We start from the raw sequence: 14,475 nt of genomic DNA on the forward strand, positions 1-14,475 counted from the left end.
ATTTTTTCAAATTAAAGAAATAAAGCAAAACTTCCCGCTTATGACGCTTCGTTAGTACAAAATTCGATATTTTCGAATCAAAAAATCCTTGTTGTTTACACTAAGTGAGAATAAATGACAGTACATATATTCAAAATGACATACATACAAGTTATTAAAAATAAAAACATTTTATTGTAAACTTGGTACTTTTTAAATTTAATTTTAGTTTATTCAAAATTGCAGTATAATATAACCAATCAATATTCATCTTTTCTTAAATTGAAACCATAAACAAAGATCTATGTATGTATGAATGTTTGTGTATAAAGAAAAATTCTCATGGGAATGTCAAAATATTTAGAAAAATTAAAAATTAATTAAGAAAATTAACATAGACATTTTCTACACAAAATCACTAAAGATTTTGAAGTAAATATAGAAAACGAACGAAGAAAGAAATCTTACATTTATTCATAAATTAACTGTACCTTTGTTTAAAACAAATGAAATAATAATAATTTGTTTATAATAAAAATGAAATTTCTATAATAAGAAATATTTATCCAAATTATAATTAATTTACAAAAACAAAAAGAAAAATTAATAAATATATTTTGTATAGTGAAATTATAAAAATTATAAAACTCTAAAATAATTTGTATATAATTTGTCTTAAAAACCTCAAAAAAAAACAAACTTAAAACTAAAAAAATAAATAAAACATTATAAATATTTGTTGTCTCTTATAAAAAAAATATTAAAAAAAAAACAAAAAAAAAATAAACTTTAAGAAAAAAAAAAAAGAAATATTTATAATTTTAAGTTCAAATTGTACAATAATTTCACAAAACAAAACCAAAACTAATTGATAATAAATTTATAACACCGTGTTGAATGTTATAAATTTTTATATTAAAATAATTTAAAATTATTAATTAATTAATAAAAAAAATACAAGAAAATTAGAAATCAACTATATTAGTATTGAGAAAACAACACAACCAATTTAACAACAAAACCAATTTAATTAAATTATACTTCTTCTATTTTCTTCTGCTGTAGAACTGTGGATTTTAAAGTCTTGAATTAAAAATTAAAATTTTCAAAACAAAACAAAAAATAACAACTAATAAATAAATAAAGAATGAATGAATGGTAATAAAACAAAAACAAAAAAAACGTAAATGAAATTGCAACTAAATAAAATTTAACAAAAATTATTGTAACGTAATAATTAAGAAGAAAAAACAAAAACAAAACGATAAACAACAATTTCTTTAAATAAAATGACGTATTATAAAACCTTAAGGTTGGAAAAAATTCAAAAATTAAAACTTTTGGTGTTTTATTTAACAAATTAAATTATTAAATATTGCAGATTTTAGGAACTAACCCCCCCCCCCAATTTAACTTACATTTTGTTTGCCCTTGGACCAGATATTCCCTAAAATCTTGAAAGATTTTTACGTACCTTATTACAGAAATCTAATTGTATACTTGAATCTTCAAATAATTGTAAACTGCATTTTATTAACACATTTTTTAATAATTTAAGCAGAATTAATAGTTATTTTTTAATTTATTTTAAACAAAATCAACACATCTCATTTAAATTCTTGATATTTTATTTACATTAATTTAGCTCTTCTTCCATAATCACGTTATTAATATTACAACAACAATGTTTTTCTATCCATTAATATTTATATTGGATTATCACTCTCTTCATAATTTTCTCTTCACTTTTTGTCTCCTGTTATTTTCTTTTACTATTCTCTCGTTTATTTCACCAGTATTTTTTCCCGACCCGATGTTGTTTACACATTGAAATCTCGCGACATACTGAATTAATGAGTAAATATGTATATAGTGAATGGCGGGGGTCAAATCATTATATATGTAATAATTGTTGTTTTTTAATCACTTGAAAATGCACTTATTAGCACATATCCAAGGCGAATTAATATAAAAGTGATGCTGAAGACCCAGCTGATTTTTTTCGCTCAGGTCTTAAGTGTCAAAAGTTAATTATGTATATTTACACATGTGCAATTATTATTTTTACAAAACAAATGCAAAATGTTATTAAAAAAATAAATAATAATAAAATATTATTGCAAAAATAAAAATTGTCTTAACTTTGTTCCTTGACATTTTCTTTATTTACAATTAAATACAACAAATTTTTGTATATATACTTCATTCAGCTGTTTTTGACATAATACGACCGAAAAGTTAAAACGTTGGTTAAAACAAAAAAAGTTTTGTATTGTATTTAGAGTTGTCAAATATTCGACATATTCAAAAAACCGGTTTTCGAATAATTCGAAAATGCGTAATTTTTAAAAACCGGTTTTCGGTTATTTCTATCAAAAACCGGTTCGATTAACCGGTTTTTAGACTTTTTTGTAAATTTAAGAATTGAGGTTAAATTAAGCTTAAATTATATTTTTTTGTATAAAAGATTTAATTAGATATTTTTGAAAATTTGTTCAAATAATTAAAATCTTGTTTTAAGTCGCCAGTTGTAGCAATATTACTTCTTTTGTGTGGATTTTAAGCTTTTTTTATTTTAGACTGAGCTTTTAAATTTTGCGAGTCACTTTCAATATGTATATTCTAAATCCGAACTTGATGAACTTTCATTTAGAACTGACGGTATACCAAGGCGAATTTATTACAGGTGACATTAAAAGCTATCTGATTATTTTCTTACATTGGTTTGTTAATTTAAATATAACGTTTTTGTAATATTTAAAAAAAAAAAAAAATTAATTTTAAAAAATATTCGTCGAATAATTCGAGACAAAAAAACCGGTTTGTCGAATAACTCCAAAAACGTCCTTTTGTAAAAACCGGTTTAGAAAACCGTAAAATTGGAAAACAATCGGTTTTTCGAATAATTCGAAAACCGGTTTGAAAACTCTAATTGTATTGTCCAAGGCGAATTTATACAAGGTGGAGTCAAACAGCTGATAACTTTTTGTCAAAACTATTCTAATATTCTAAGCTAATTAACGAAATATTTATTGTTTACATAAATTAATAAAGCCCTCACTATTCAATTATCTATACTATATTAAGTTTAAATACTTATTTGTTTAATTTTTCATTTTGGTTTTTTGACATTTGTTACGACCAATTGTTGTTTTTGTAGAACTGACACCACCTTGTATGAATTCGCCTTGGTATTGTCGTACTTTTTGTAAGTGTAAGTAACTCAATGACTTACTTTTTAATGACTATTACATAAATGAGCACATTCTTTTTTTACTGATAAAGGATTGTGTGAGACTTAACTATCAATGTTAAAGCAATTTTGGCAATTTAGCCATTTTGTTGCTAAACTTAACTTTTTTCAATCTTATTTAGCCATTTGCCTTTTTTGAAAGCATTTTAAGACCATTACTCCCTGAAGATTGTTGTCAAACTCAACAAGAGCTCAAAACTTTTCCAATCCGCATTATTCATCCAAAAGCAGGCGAATTGGGTACCATACGAATTGAAGCCGAGAGACCTTAAAAGACTATTTTGCAAATTATGATTGAACGCTATAAAAGAAAATCAGAATTGCACCGAATCATTACTTGCTATAAAAATGGATCCATTAATCCGAAGCCTGGCCAAACAGTCGAATCGACGCCAAATCCAATTATCCATGGCGCTAAAGTAATAATCTGTATTTGGTGGGACTAAAAGGGTCCTATCTATTATGGCCAGACCATCACAGGGGACCTGAACCCAACTGATTCGTTTGAAATCGAGCATTGGCCGAAAAATTCCATCATGACAATACTTAGCCACATGTTGCAAAACCTGTTAAAATCTATTTAGAAAGAAGTGGTTGGGAAGTTTTGCTTCACTCGCTCTCTATGGGATACGCTTCACTTCAGAATAGAGTATCCGAAATTATCTTGATTCGTTCTTGACCTCAAAAGATGTCAAGAACTCGCCAAAAGTTTTTTTTGGCTCGGAATCCATATGTTGCCAGAAAGGTGGGAAAAAATCATTGCCAATACTTTGAAGAAATTTATATTGTACAAATGTTTAAAAATAAAAGCCAAACATTTTTAAAAATCCCGCATTTTTAAGTCATATATCCAATAGTAATGAGATATTTATAAGTGGTTGTGGTAAATGACTTCAAATAATGAGTTAAAATGCTATTGAATGAGTAAAGGTAGGGTTAGACACGGCAAATATTTGCTCAAAAAATCGTAACCACTTTTTTTTATCACAAATTAGTTTGACGTGTTTACTCTTACAAGTGTTTCGTAAGATCAAACAGCATCAAATAAAATAAAACTAAATTTTTTGTTTTGAATCATCCTAAGTAAAATAAGTTTTTGAAATAAATAAAAGAATTCAAATGTATTTTATTTAGTGGTTACGTCTTTTTCGTCAAATATTTGTAATGTGTGACCCTACCTCAAGAAGTAAAAGCCAAAATTTGGCATTCCTTAACTCCTTATTCACTTTTGTTTTCTGCTGTAATCTGATTTTTGTTGATAATTTTTAAGAATGTAATGTATTTTTATATAAAAAATGCACACGAATAAATCATTTTAAGATTCTTTAACACATTTTTATACCCTACACCACCATAGTGGGGAGGGTATTATGCGTTTGTGCAGATATTTGTAACGCCCAAAAATATTAGTCTAACACCCACCTTAAAGTATACCGATCGACTTAGAATCACTTTCTGAGTCGATTAAACGATGTCCGTCCGTCCGTCCGTCTGGTTGGCTGGCTGGCTGGCTGGCTGTCCATGTAAACCTTGTGCTCAGAGTACAGGTCGCAATTTTGAAGATATTTCGATGAAATTTGACACATATTATTTTTTCGGCTCAAGGACCAAGCCTATTGAAACTGGCTGAAATCGGTCCATTATTTCACCTAGCCCCCATACAAATGTCCTACCGAAATTGGACTTTATCGGTCATAAATATTTAATTTATATATGTATCTCCACAAATTCCGCTCCAAATAAGTTTTATATACACAAAATTCATGTCACCAAATATTGTTACGATCGGTCCATAATTAGTCATAGCTCCCATATAGACCCGTTTCCGAAAATCACTTTAACGTGCAAAAATAAAAATGTTGGTAAACACACAAAATTCAACATAGTTAACTTTAATATAGACGTAAATCACACGACCTAATTTCATGGTGATCGGTCCATAATTGGTCATAGCCCCCATATAAGGCCCACTTCCAAAAATCACTCAAAAATATAAATTATTGAAATTTTAAAAGAAACATTTTTTTTCTCTTTTACTTAGTGTAGGGTATTATATGGTCGGGCTTGACCGACTATACTTTCTTACTTGTTTATAGCTACAAACATTTCAAAAACTCTAGATTTCAGAACAGTTTTCAAAAATTAAAGATGCAAACTAATATACCATTCAAATTATTTTCTTTTCTTTCTATTTATCATTTAAAAAATTAATATTGGATCAAAAATATTAGACATCACAAATAGAGCCTCTATATTTTTTGCAATAATTTTGTTCATTGTGCAACATAATATTGTTATTATTATTACACAAATATTGTATGTATTTATCTGTATATTTTAATCAAATTTACTTGAAATTAATCTAAATTTTTGGAGAACGCTCAAAATGAATAAATCTTTATTTTATTGCCATATTAAATAAAATTGCAAAATATTTTTATTTAAATAAATCATCATCGTCATTAAATAAATTCAAAAATCATGAATCAAGATTAGTTTCAAAACAAGTAATTTAGCAAACTAATTATGTTGTTTATGTACTATTCCTTACAAAATATGTAGTTTAAATCACAAACAAACAAACATTACCGCTTATAACTCAAATTAAAATATTATTAAACTGTTAACAGACAACTGTTAACATAAATTTATTGCTAACAGCTGAACTGTTTACTGGGAGCGAAAGCTTAAAAGCTGTTATTAAGCTTTTACTTTTCTGGTTTATAACATTTAAATGTTAAAATTTAAAATAACCGTTTTCAGTCATATATTTTTATTTTATTATGTACTTAATAAAAAGCAAGGGAAACTTTTTATAGACAAATATGTACGTCATCATTAGTAATTTATCTCAAACGAGTAGTATTGAAATCTATTTAGTTCTTGTGAGTAATTAAAAAAATTGATAACTTTGTACAATATTAAATTTGTTGTACTTGACCTTTAATTAAAAAAGACTTCTTTCTATCTTATAAACAAATCGTTTATTTAAATTAAAAAAATATTTTACAATAGAAAAGATTATATTTAGAAGTGTTTATTAATTAATACATTTGATTTTTTGCAACCATTTGTTTATGAGGCTGGAATCATTAATAAACAGTAAACAGTAATTCAAAAGAAACATGTTTAATGTATTTGTATACACTCAATTGTGGCAAATAGCTAAAATTTAAAAAAAAAAATATATAAAAAAAATAATACGCACAAAAAAATTTATATACGCATGTACACGTTTTAAATATCCCAAGATCTAAAATGGTTCTACGTCATCTAGAAACAAAATATTGAAAATATCGGATAACGTTTTATTGAAGTTTCGAGTTTTAGGTCAAAGTAGTAATGTTTTCAAAAATATTGAATAATGAACAAATAACCAATAAAAAATAGTTATAGTTTACCCATAAATATAAAATTTTTCTAACATTGATAACCCATTACAACATTTCCAAAAATTTTCATAACCAAAATTTCCAAAAATTTATTTCTTTTCCAATTAACACTAAATAAGGATTAATAATGCAAATTGTATACAAATAAATAAAATGACGGTTACACCTATTAAAGAAAAGTGTGCGGATCTAATTGAAATTGGCGCATTTCGAGAAATTTTTTGGTCCCAAATTTCATAAAAATATATTTCGAAGCCAATTTTCAACTATTTAATTTCAGATTGCCTCTTTGGATTGCTAATTTACGATTTTGTTATTTAAAATGTCTAGGACATTTCATAACCCTCCACAGTGGAGCAGAATCAATTTTTTTTGGAAATAAATCTGGTATTTTTAAACGGCTCATCCGATCGGGATAAAATTTGACATGGGCATAGCCAAGGAGTATTCGAGTTTATATTATTAAAATGAGCCCTACAAATGCGGCGGCGCTATGGGGGCTCAAAGTAGGGTACCTTCGACATGTAAAATGTTTAAAACATGTTTGCGTGTGCTATTTATCTCTTATAATTTCCGAGTTGTAAGCATTTCAAAATTAAAATTTTAAAATTTCGCCATACCTGGGTCCGCTTTTTTAAAAATATAGGTCGGATTTTTGGACCGAATGGACTCGAATTTATTTTGTTGGTTAGACAACTAAATTATTAATAACATAAATAAACTTTCTTTAAGAACATATGTATAACAATTTTATATTTTTCTGTAGGGTATCTTTACGAAGAATATTTTGGTGTATAAAATACGTCCTACTTTTCTAATATGTCGCCCCTACGCCCTTCGGAATGTGACCTATTTTTTTTTATAAAAATTTCACCTTTAGGCCACATGTTCTAAAATCCCAAAGCTGGGATCAAAAAACGCGAAGCAGTTTTTGAAACCTTGGTGTGTTCCCCATTTATAATTGTAAAAAATACTATTTTTGGGATTTTTGCTCAAATTTTTTGGGAATTGCGGGATTCCCTTTGACCTTTTGACCAGTTTTTTTACATTTTGTTATTTAGAATGACAATTTTAAAAAACGTTGAAAATTTCATTTAGGTTTGTTAATAAATAAAGATTTTATTACATATTTATTGAGATTCTAAAACTAAAATTTGTATCAAAATTTCAATAGGATTGCAAATAGTAGGAACAATTTGATCCACATTTATTTCGAGTTATATTTTTTTGTTTAGATAAGTTAATTTTTGTTCTTACAAAAAAAATTTCAAGTCAATATCTGAATTAGATTCAAAAATATGCCACTTTAAAACTGCGTTCATCAAAAATATTGCACTTTTTCGTACTAAAAAATTTGTATACATTTTTTTAATGTGACTGAGTCAGAACCAATACTTGTGTTGAATAAAATATTAAGAAGATTTTTGATGAAAATGGTATTTTTACAATTTTGCCCATAGGGGCTGGGAAAATACTTTGGGTATAAATGGGGAACACACCAAGGTTTCAAAAGAAAGTTTATTTTTAATAGAAACTAGTTGATCGCCCCGGCTTCGCCCGGTAGCATTTACTTTTTACGGAATTTTTTCTTTTTTTTCTTTACAAACCAACTCCTGAAAATTTCGAATCGAATAAAAAAAAATCAGTCAAATCGCACCAGCCGTTCTCACGTGATTACAATACATACATGGACCATTTCATTTTTATATACATATATAGAAGAGTTAAGTCACTTTTCCGAACAAAAAAAAAAGGAAAAATCAACTATTTTTTGAATACTTAAATTGATAATCGTGAACCGCACAAACTTTCTCTCGCACGTTGAAACCGATGGAATACATTCACCAAACGCTTTAAGAAGTAAAGCAAAACTACCCGCATATGACGCTTTCTTGGTACAAAATTCGAAGCAAATAAAACATTTTTACACTATAATGTTCAATAACTAAGTGAGAGAATAATTTACTGATGTATCCTTAAATATTACATATTGTAAATCCCCCATTTTTAAGTTATACTCCAATAAATTTTTTGTTGAAAATGGTGCTGCTTTGACCAAAAAATGTGTAAAAGAAGCACTAAATGTGCAACCTTTAAAGTTTATCCGAATTTGCTTAAATTTTCAGGGTTTGGTTTTTAGATGAAAATTTTAGATACAGGGTGCATAAAAAATCTAAAAAGTGCAAAATAAGTACCGCCCTATTATCATAATAGTATTATGTTACATTCAATATAAACACCTAACAATACCGCCCATTTTAAAATAGCATATATACAAAATATTTCATTGATTATAGTTGTTTATAGTAAAAATTTTGCACGATTCCAAAAACCAACACTTTGAAGTTTAAAATAGTCATAAATTTCTTTTAACAACAAAAAACAACGAAATTTATGGTTTTTGAACATATCTGGAAGTTTAGGTAAATTAACACCTCATCATTTATTTCAAAGCATAAATAAAGTGAATATTCACTAGTTATATAAAATTTATAAAAAATGGAATTTTTTAAATTTAACAGGAATTATAATTTAAACAATTGAAATTAAGCATTTTTTTTAAATATTAAATTTTAGACACACTTTTTTATTAAATACCACAATAAAATTGAACAAATATGTTCGTTCTACAATAATAAAAATAACAATTAATGAAATTTAAATATTTATAAATGCTTAAACAATGTATCTTATCGCTATAAAAGCCAGATGTTGTTTGTTTTTTTTTAAATTCTATTTCTATTCTATATAATATTGTTATTGTATTAATTTAAGATTTAACAGTAGAATAGAAAATAATGCAATATTTTGATTAAGAATAAGATTTGCAAATCATAGTTTTATAATAAGAAAAGGTCGAAAAGGTCCCTATGGCCACAACTATTAGAAAGATTTCCATTCTTTTTTACATAGGAAATTCCAAAAAAAATATCAGTGTTAAGCAAATGGTTTTTATTATTATTTAAAAAAAAATAAAAATTTTAAAATTTATAGCGTTTTTAACAGATATTTACGCATAACGAAGTTGTTTTCTAAGCGTCTGCATTTCGACTGCACTTAATACTTGGAATCAAGATTTACCACAGTGCAAATGCTGCAAATTTATCACAGTGCAAAGGGCAAATAGGCAAAATTTTTTGCACAAAACGCACTTAGCTTATCACTATCATAACACACCGATTGTTAAACCTAAAGGTAGTTAAATCCTATCATCACCAATGTTGTAGGTGTATACGTCTAAAGATTTACAGATTAAATATATTTAAAATAAAAAAAACCAAATTCATGAGTATGATTTTTATTATTTTAAATAATTTAAATAATCTATTGTTAAACGATCAAAAACAGGGCGTGAGTTTAAAAAAACATTCATGTTATTTTTAAAATAAAATAATAAAAAAAAAATACCCCAGACCTTAAGGCTGCCATATTTAGAAACTACGAGTAATTTGTATAAAAAAATAAAAACATTTAAGTTTGTCATCTAAAAGTGTTTATGTCATTATTTATGTGTGATCATAAATTTACTTTAAGTTAAACAACAAGTCAAAATAATTGTTATTATTTGGGAATATTTAAATGTGAACAGAAAATAATTTAAAATTTTTTGCAATAAAGAAAAAAATATCACAAATGCATTTTAAAATTTAAACATAAATGGATGTAAACAATTCAAATAACAAGTGATACAAAAATTTACATGTTTGTGTAATAAATTTTGATTTAATCTGTTTGGCTTATCAAATGTTTTCTTAATCTATATTTGTTTTTTGTGTAAACCCCAGGATTTTGGGAATTCCCCTTCAAGTGTATTTACATCTTATAAAAGAAAGTAAACACAATATTACTTATCAACAGAGATAATAAAATAAGAATAAAAATAAATTGTTTTTGCACATTTATGCTTCTAAGAAACTTTCGCTAAATTATTTATGCCTCTTTATAAAAAAAAATACATAAATAATTCATCAAAAAATCAAGGTTTAAGTTCATATGTTCCAAATTGCATTTTGTTTTTAAATAATTTTTCAACGAGACTGACTTTGCTGGAAGGCGTTTTGTAAAGGTTTTAGTCATTGCATCACAAATACTCGTACTTAAACAATAGGGTGGGCCTTATTTTGCAGTTTCTCCATCATCTAAAAACCAAATGAGGAAAATTTAAACAAACTTTTTGATGAAAAATAACTCGGTTAAAAACTAGTTTTCGCGATTTAGACCCGGTCCAAATTACTATGGCGTTATGAAAAGGTAAGGAAAGATATCTATATTAATCCATCCATCCATATGCAGATCCAAAAATCGGTCAAAAATGGAGGCAGTCATGGTTTTTTGCTTATATGTCAGGTATATGTGGATCAATTTTGCTGAATTTTTAACATCAACCTAAGCGGGATTACGACGGATATATAGATGTATCAATGTAATTGTTACATCTATATATAAGTTATTTGGGGGCTTCGTAAAGTTGATTTCAACATACAGACAAAATGGCAAATATTTTGCAACCTAAAGCTTAGTACTCTGTTCAAAATTTCGTGCGAAATATATGTAAAATAATTTCGCAAAAGCAGTACCAAGGCGTATTTAACAAGGTGACAGCAGTGGCGAATTGAAATAAATACAGGCGAATTCACTTATTTTTTATATATAGAGTTTGACATACGGACGTACGGGCGAATATTTTTTATATATGCAGTTTGACATTTGTGCGAGCTATTTCTATAATCAGCTGTGCTGCCGATGGCACCTTATTAAATGCACCTTGAGCAGTACTCTGTTCTTATTATGGAAAACATGTGAAATACATCTGGCATCCTTATTTTTCCACACGAAATAACATTAACAGCACTTCTTTCGCACGAAATTAAACCAACAGCTGATCATTTGTTGCATATAAAAATTTTCGCACGAAAAAACCATAATTTTTCGAAAATACGAACAGAGTACTAGACTTTAGTTGGTGTTGAAAACATGCATTATTTGACTCTTTAATATATCACTTAAAAAATGTAAATTAAAATAATTCAATTTGTTTAAATGTAAATTTATAGAATCTTAAATAAACTTTTAAGAATTTTATTGAAATTTACATTTTCATTAATATACTGTTAAAGGTTAAAAGCACACCTAGTTACGAGCAACTCAAGGAGTGTCACATACATCTGGCATCCTTATTTTTCCACACGAAATAACATTAACAGCACTTCTTTCGCACGAAATTAAACCAACAGCTGATCATTTGTTGCATATAAAAATTTTCGCACGAAAAAACCATAATTTTTCGAAAATACGAACAGAGTACTAGACTTTAGTTGGTGTTGAAAACATGCATTATTTGACTCTTTAATATATCACTTAAAAAATGTAAATTAAAATAATTCAATTTGTTTAAATGTAAATTTATAGAATCTTAAATAAACTTTTAAGAATTTTATTGAAATTTACATTTTCATTAATATACTGTTAAAGGTTAAAAGCACACCTAGTTACGAGCAACTCAAGGAGTGTCACATCGATCATTAAGATAAGTGTCATGATTTTAATTGACATGTGTAAATTTAATTTAAACAATTGTCAATTTGACAAATGTTGTTACAACAATTTGGTTAAGGCAATACAATTCTATTTCGGTTTTATCTATTTTATTTTTAATATAATAACTTAATATTTCTTTGAAAATAAATCATCCATTCAATCTTCCTATATTTAATGTTAAATAAAACCAATTGTGTGTGAGATATCATCGACATTTTTTATTTGTTTTTTGCCTTCACTGGCTCGCACACATTCCGATGGCATGGGTTATGTTGGCTTTGAGGGTCGCTGTGGTTTGTGGCTTATTCTCCTAGATTTAAGAAAACCAAACAAGAAAAATCTCAGTGGCCAGTTCACAGTTCTTAGTGTCCATATCATCTAATTCAGGTTAGGCGAAGTAGGAAATTATCGACCGATGACGGTGCCAACCCAAAATCGACACCCAACAGTGACTTTTTCGAGATGCATTTTGACTCTCTTGGATGTCATGTGAATTGGTATCGTCCCAATTCGATGATTTTGTTTTTTGACGTACGTATTCTTTCAGAAATGAGCTTCACCGTGAAATGGGCGAAGTACATGGAACGTTGCCCGTACACCCATGTTCAACGCTATATCCATCCATGGTGATTTGGCAAAATAAACTGAGCTTCAGCAATAAGGCAGCTATAAACAGTCTAAATTCGGAAGTTCCTATTACAAGACGCTATATAAATGACACGGTTTTTCAGTTTGCATTTCAGAATTGCCAATTGTAAAAGCATTGGTCATATTTGAAATATACATTTTGCTGACACTATTGAACCGAGAGACATTGAAAGACGATTTTGCATGAAATTATGCGTGAACGCTATAAAATAAAGAATCATTACATGCGATGAAAAATGGATCCATTACGATAACCCGAAGCCGAATCCAAAGCCAAGTATCCATGGCGTTAAGATAATGCTCTGTATTTGGTGGGATCAAAAGGGTCTTAAATATTATGAGCTTCTGAAATCTGGCCAGACCATCACAGGGAACCGGTACCGAACGCAACTGATTCAAACGAATCAGTAATATCAGTAATATTCCACCATGACAATGCTTGGCCACATGTTGCAATAACTGTATTTATAATGAATCGGTTGGGAAGTTTTGCCTCACCCGCTTTATAGTCCATATTATGCCCCGTCCGACTACTATTTCTTTCGATTATTGCAAAAAGCTCTCTCTGGGATACGCTTCACTTTGGAACATAGTGTCCTATATTGGCTTGATTCGTTCTTGGCCTCAAAAGATGAGCAGATCTTGTGGCTCGGAATCCATGTGGCCAGAAAGTTGGGAAATCGTCATAGCTAACAATGGCCAATACTTTGAATAAATTCATGTTGTATAAATATTTCAAAATAAAAGCTAACAAATTTAAAAATCGCGCATTATTATTGTTTATTACGATCACTTATCCACTGTTTTAATTTGTTTCTTGAAACATAAACGTTATATTTAAATTGACAAATAAATGTAAAAAATCTTTGACAGATAAAAGTAAGAAAACATATCGAGCAAATTGTCAGCTGGCTTTTTAACGTCACAAACAAATTTTTGTTAATGAAATGTTTTAAATATTTCTATTCAAGGTTAATTTTAACCCGCACCCATTATATATTAACTGCCAATATTAACAAGTTAAAAAAATAAAAATAAATAAAAAAATGTCGTCTAATCGTTATGATATAATTTTAAGTAATTTTTATTGTACTACAAATTCTATGCCAATGAATAAAATATTTATTTATATATTTACTTTTTTATTAATATTTATGACCTAGATTTTCTTAGTAAAAATTTACACTACAATTCCTAATAAAACAGAAAATGGAAAACGATCTATAAAAAGTCTATACATTTGTAAAGCGTTAGTGTCATTAGCGGACATTGGCGTACTATGAGTTTAATATTGTTTTGGTTTTTTTATGAATGAATTTTATATACATACAAAAAAAATATCCGCCTTGACAATATTATCTATGAGTATTTAAAACCTTTTAAGAAACAATGAAAATTACTAGAAAATATGTTAATTCATTGTTGATGTTATAAAACAATGTTTTCAGTTTTTTTGAGTACTTTTTAAAAACTCTACCGCATTTTGCATAATTTTATTACTCCATGATTTATTATGGCAATGACAAATAGTGAGCAGATTTTTCTTAGTTAATTTAAAAATAATTTTGTTAAAAATAATGATTTTGTAAACATTTGAAAGGAACAATATCTTTAAATCTTAAATGAAAGATTCTTCCGGCTGCAGTTTGTTTATAAAGTTAAGTT

This window comes from Calliphora vicina, chromosome 3 (assembly GCF_958450345.1).
Source record: "Calliphora vicina chromosome 3, idCalVici1.1, whole genome shotgun sequence".
Classification (NCBI taxonomy): domain Eukaryota; kingdom Metazoa; phylum Arthropoda; class Insecta; order Diptera; family Calliphoridae; genus Calliphora; species Calliphora vicina.